Source organism: Primulina huaijiensis, chromosome 13 (genome assembly GCF_012295235.1).
Source record: "Primulina huaijiensis isolate GDHJ02 chromosome 13, ASM1229523v2, whole genome shotgun sequence".
NCBI classification, from domain to species: Eukaryota; Viridiplantae; Streptophyta; class Magnoliopsida; order Lamiales; family Gesneriaceae; genus Primulina; species Primulina huaijiensis.
Window position 1 is genome coordinate 12,500,520 of NC_133318.1, and position 6,631 is coordinate 12,507,150.

A 6,631-nucleotide genomic window follows, 5' to 3' on the forward strand; every position below is an offset into this window, starting at 1 on the left:
TATGTTATCAGGACAAAACTATGGGTCACAGTTGTAAACAGAATAAACAGTAAAAACAATAATGACACACATGCATGTAAACAGTAGTGTGATTGTGGCTCACAATTTTCCTCTGGTTTTACGTCCAGAAACGGCTTCAACGCCTTCTATGAGTCGAGGATATGCTTCCCATCCAATTTTCTTATAAATTGGCAAACAGGGTCTTTTTTAGTCGGATTCCCAAGACTATGACGCTCATCTTGGAATTGTTTCCATAAACGGAGAAGTTCAATATGCACATGTCCACTAGAATGCGTCTCAAGAGTCAATAAGATGTTATCTAAAGACTCCTTACTCAGCCCATTCTTAATGAAACCAATTTTATCTTCTCTGTTATTGGAAACACATCCCAAAGATCTGCATCGTTTGTCACAAGTCCATCTTGCACACTTATGACAAACCCCTAAACTTTTGGCCCTTCTTTTTTTCGCATAAGTGTTTTTTCTTAATCAAGGCAAATACCGAATGAGCAATGATTATGGAACTTCGCCTCCTAATCGGACCTTAGCTTCTATTACAAGACGAATATCTTCTGGAATTCTTTTTTGCATTAGCAATCTCAATCTTTCACACCTTCCTGCATAAATTTTTCTTAGAACATTTTCAGAAACAGAGGGAAAATATTTACAAATTTTTGAGAGAATTTCATCCATTTTGAAAAGAAAAGAAATTATTTTTTTTTATTTTTGTATCTGTAATTATGGGAAAGTGATTAAACCGACTATGAGAGTCACGGAGTACCGTTATCCGCCATTTAACCGGGAAAATAAAAAGATTAAGGAAACCTGAAATAAAAACAAACAAAATTAAATGCAACACAAAAAAATCAAGGATCAAAAATGGTTTAAGCCTTTGTCCTTTTACTTTAAAAACATCACCATTTTTAGGATTTTCAATATCCACAGCTCCATAAGTATACACATGCTTTACAACATATGGGCCTGTCCATCTTGATCGTAATTTTCCTAGGAATATGTGAAGTCGAGAATTATAAAGCAAAACTTTTTTACCAATCTCAAAAGATTTTCTAAGAATTGTTTTATCATGAAATGATTTGATTTTTACTTTATAAATCCTTGAATTCTCATACGCGTCATTTCTGAGTTCATCAAGTTCATTAAGTTGCAATTTACGCAATTTGTTGGCATCATCCATGCTTGAATTTAAAGTTTTGATCGCCCAATAAGCTTTATGTTCCAATTCCACAGGCAAATGACAATGTTTTCCATAAACCAACCTATAGGGAGACATATTCAATGATGTTTTAAAAGCTGTTCGATATGCCCAAAGTGCATCATTAAGTCGCAGAGACCAATCTTTTCTATTTGAGTTAACAGTTTTTTCCAAAATTTGCTTTATCTCCCTATTAGCTAATTCAACTTGTCCATTTGTTTGAGGATGATAAGGAGTAGTTACTTTGTGAGTAATACCATATTTTTTCATTAATGAAGCAAATGGTTTATTAACAAAGTGAGTTCCCCCATCACTTATCATGGCTCGAGGAATTCCAAATCTACTAAAAATATTTTCTTTTAAAAATTTGATGACGATTTTATGATCATTTGTTCGACATGGAATTGCCTCTATCCATTTGGAAACATAATCAACTGCAACTAAAATATACAAGTATCCAAACGACGGTGGAAAAGGTCCCATAAAATCTATTCCCCAACAATCAAAGATTTCAATTTCAATAATAGGATTCAAAGGCATCATGTTTCTTTTTGAAATCGCACCCAATTTTTGACAATTTTCACAGATCTTGCAGATTTCGTGGGTGTCTTTAAACAAAGTGGGCCAATAAAATCCACACTGCAAGATTTTTGCAGCTGTTTTCTTTGAAGAAAAATGTCCTCCGCATGCTTCTGAATGACAAAATTTAATGACACTACTTACCTCATTGTCGGGTATGCAACGTCGAAAAATTTGATCCGGACAATACTTGAACAGATACGGATCATCCCAATAAAAGTTTTTTACCTCATTCAAAAATTTTCTTTTATCTTGAGAACTCCATTGCGGTGGCATTTTTCCTGTCACAAGAAAATTTACTATGTTAGCAAACCAAGGTGTAGTAGTAACTGAAAATAGATGTTCATCAGGAAAATTATCGTTAATTGGTGTCATTTCACAAGATGATCCTGTTACTAGTCTCGATAAATGATCGGCTACGACATTCTCGGTTCCTTTTTTATCTTTGATCACAATGTCAAATTCTTGGAGCAACAAAATCCATCGTATCAGTCGTGGCTTTGCATCCTGTTTGGTCAACAAATATCTAATAGCAGAATGATCAGTAAACACGATAGTTGTTGATCCAATCAAATAAGAACGAAATTTATCTAATGCAAATATTACAGCAAGTAGTTCTTTTTCAGTTGTGGAGTAATTCATTTGAGCATTGTTTAAAGTTCTACTTGCATAATATATCACATAAGGCTTACCGTTTCTTCTTTGACCCAATACTGCACCGACTGCATAATCACTCGCATCGCACATGATTTCAAATGGTAAAGACCAATCAGGAGGTTGCATGATAGGAGCTGATGTTAAATGTCGAATGATTTTATCAAAAGCATTTTGACATTCTTGAGTCCACTCAAATGCACTGTCTTTTGTTAAGAGGTTACAAATGGGTTTAGAGATTAAACTAAAGTCCTTTATAAACCTCCTATAAAATCCAGCATGTCCCAAAAATGAGCGAATTTCTTTAATGGTTTTTGGAGGGGGTAAATTGGCAATGACATCAACTTTTGCTTTATCAACTTCAATTCCATGAGATGACACGACATGTCCCAAAACAATTCCAGAAGTAATCATGTAATGACATTTTTCCCAATTTAAAATAAGACCTTTTTCCTCGCATCTTTTTAAAACTTTTTCCAAATTTTCAAGACAATTATCAAATGTATTCCCAAAGACAGTTAAATCATCCATGAAAATTTCCAAACAATTTTCAACCATGTCGCAAAAAATGCTTAGCATACATCTTTGAAATGTTGCTGGGGCATTGCATAATCCAAATGGCATCCTTCTAAATGCAAATGTTCCAAAAGGACATGTGAATGTAGTTTTATCTTGATCTTCGAGTGCAATGGGAATTTGATAATAACCTGAATATCCATCAAGAAAACAGTAGTATGGATGACCTGCTACTCTTTCTAAAATTTGATCCAAAAATGGTAATGGAAAATGATCTTTTCTAGTGGCGTCATTTAATTTTCTATAATCAATACACATCCGCCAACTAGATGGGACTCGACTTGTTAACAATTCACCTTTTTCATTTTTTATCACTGTGATGCCAGATTTTTTCGGAACTACTTGTGTTGGGCTTACCCACTTACTATCAGAAATAGGGTAGATAATCCCAACATCAAGTAGTTTGAGAACTTCAGTTTTCACAACATCTTTCATGTGTGGATTTAATCTCCTTTGTGGTTGTTGAGATGTTTTTGCATTTTCTTCTAAGTGAATTTTGTGAGTGCAAATTAGTGGATTAATGCCCTTGAGATCTTTTAGTGTCCAACCAATTGCATTTTTATGTCTTTTAAGCATATCAACTAATTTACCTTCTTCATCACTTGCTAGTTTGGAAGAAATTACCACCGGATATGTTTCATCTTCTCCAAGAAATGCATACTTCAATTCTTCTGGCAAGGGTTTTAACTCCAATATGGGTGGTTCGTCTTTGTTCTCATATTTTGCATCAAATTCTTTCTCTGATCCTGGTAACGAGTGATACCTGATAAAATCATCAAGATCAATTTCAATATTTTCTTTAACAGTTTCAATTGAACAAATATCTAATTGATCACGAGTACTCCCTTCTTGAATGTTTTCTTCCACAAGAGTTTCAATAAGATTTTCATCTTCACTTTCATCTCCTTTGTCATGTGGTTGCTTACAAAGATTAAACACATTAAGCTCCAAGGTCATGTTACCAAATGACAACTTCATTATTCCATTCCTGCAATTTATAAGAGCATTAGAAGTTGCTAAAAATGGACGACCTAAAATTACAGGAATTGCATTACAAGCTTCGATAGGTTGTGTATCTAAAACTATGAAATCGACAGGATATACAAAGTTATCAACTTGGACCAACACGTCTTCTACCATACCTCTTGGCACTTTAACAGATCTATCAGCAAGTAAAAGTGTTACCGAAGTAGGTTTTAACTCGCCTAGATTGAGTTCTTGATAAACTGAATATGGAAGTAAATTCACACTAGCTCCAAGGTCAAGCAAGGCTTTTTTAATCTTTCGTTCTCCAATAATACAAGAAATAGTAGGACAACCAGGGTCTTTGTATTTCAAAGCATTATTATTTTGAATGATTGCACTTACTTGTTCGGCTAAAAATGCTTTCTTTTTCACATTCAATTTTCTTTTCACAGTGCACAAGTCTTTCAAAAATTTGGCATATGATGGTACCTGTTTTATTGCATCTAATAAAGGAATATTAACTTTTACTTGTTTAAAAATATCATATATATCAGAATTCAAATTTGATTTTTTTGTATTTTTCAATGCATGAGGGAATGGTGGTGACACTGTCTGTTGAACCTCCTCTTCGCAAGTTATGGGTTCCACTTCCTTACCCTTTGGAGTTGATTTATCATCATCTTCACAAGGTTCAAGAATGGATTTTTCCACAACCTTACCACTTCGAAGGGTAATAACAGATTTTACCTGATCCATCGGTTGAGTTCCAGAAGTTCCAGTTTGTGAATGATGATCCTTGGGATTAGGCAGAGGTTGTGAAGGAAATTTACCTTTTTCATGAACATTAAGTGCAGATGCAAATTTAGCAAGAGTATCTTTCAAATCTGTCATGGTTTGAGCAGTTTGAGTATTGATAGACTCTTGCTTTGCAATGAAAGAATTCAATATATCTTCCAAATTCCTTTTAGGTGGAGGAACATAAGGTGCATAATTTTGAAAATTTTGTTGATTTTGGAAATGTGGTTGTGAAAATTGTGCAGCATTATCATTCCTCCAACTAAAATTTGGATGATTTCGCCAACCTGGATTGTAACTTTGAGAAAATGGTTCAAAATTTGGCCTTTTGAGATTGTTTAAAACATTGGCTTGTTCATGGAGACATTCTTTAAAAGAAGGCAAAGTGGGACAATCTTTTGTAGAATGATCACTTGTATCACAGATGTGACATGCAATTTCTTGAACAGATTTTAATTGACCATTCTTTTTCAATTCAAGTGCCTCAACTTTTCTTGCCAAAGAGGTAAATCTAGCTTGAAGATCATGTTCATCTTTGAGAGTGTACATACCTCCACCAGATGTAGGAGATTGAATCTTGTTTGATGGTTCGATTGTACCTATAGTGTCCCAATTTTGAGCATTTTCAGCTAATGAATCGAGATACTCAATTGCCTCATTTGGATCTTTATCTTCAAATGTTCCATTACACATAAATTCAACCATTTGCCTATCTTTAGGTGTTAAGCCTTCATAAAATTGAGAAACAACTCTCCAAATTTCAAAACCATGATGTGGACAAAGATTAAGCAATTCTTTATATCTATCCCAACACTGATAAAAAGTTTCTCCTTGTTTTTGAGTGAAAGTGATGATTTGCCTTTAGAAAGAATTTGTTCTATGAGATGGAAAAAACTTTTTCAAAAATTGTTGTTGCAATTCATCCCAAGTTCGAATGGATCCCGATCTAAGATTTTGTAGCAAAGTTTTAGCTTTATCTTTTAAAGAAAAAGCAAAATGCTTAAGTCGAATGGTGTTTATGCTACAATTTAGATCATTATATGTGTTGCACACTTCTTCAAACTCTCGTAAATGCATGTATGGATTTTCAGAATCTAAGCCATGAAAATTGGGTAAAAGTTGGATAATATCAGGCTTAAAATTGAAATGAGATGCATCGGGGGAAAAACTAGACATGAAGGTGCACTAGTACGTGTAGGATTCATGTGATCTCTAAGTGTTCTTCGTCTATCATGATCATGTTGAGATTGAAATTCATCTTCATTTTCTTGGATGGGTTCTTCTGCCATGTTTTGTAAAAATAAAGCGTTATTTCGAATGAGTCGTCCACTAAGTATACGTGACCAAATGCTCATGCAAATGCAAATGCAAATGCAAAAGAATAAAAACACACAAAAGCAATAAAAATTCAAATAAAGAAAAATAAACTATAAACAAAATTAAATAGACTTGAAATTAAATTATACTTTCCCAGCAACGGCGCCAAAAACTTGTTGTCACTTTGATTGTTGCACTCCCAAGAACAGGTTGTCCACAAGTAGTATAATTCGGTGAGTCCGATATCGTATCCACAGGGAAGCTAAGGTAATTACAAGTCCACTACAATGTCTTCTTGTTTTGTTTTTGTTTTTGTTTCTTTTTAATTTTAATTGTTTGAATCTTTAATGGTTAAATTTAATTTTTCAAATTTAAATTTAAGTAGTTGAGATTAAAGGATCCACTCTTGGTATTTTAATAAAGTTTACATTGACGAACAATATTGAAATCCACTTAATAAAATGGTTCCAATATATTAAATAATCATATTTATATTATGTTATCAATTATTATCTTATAAGTATATAATATA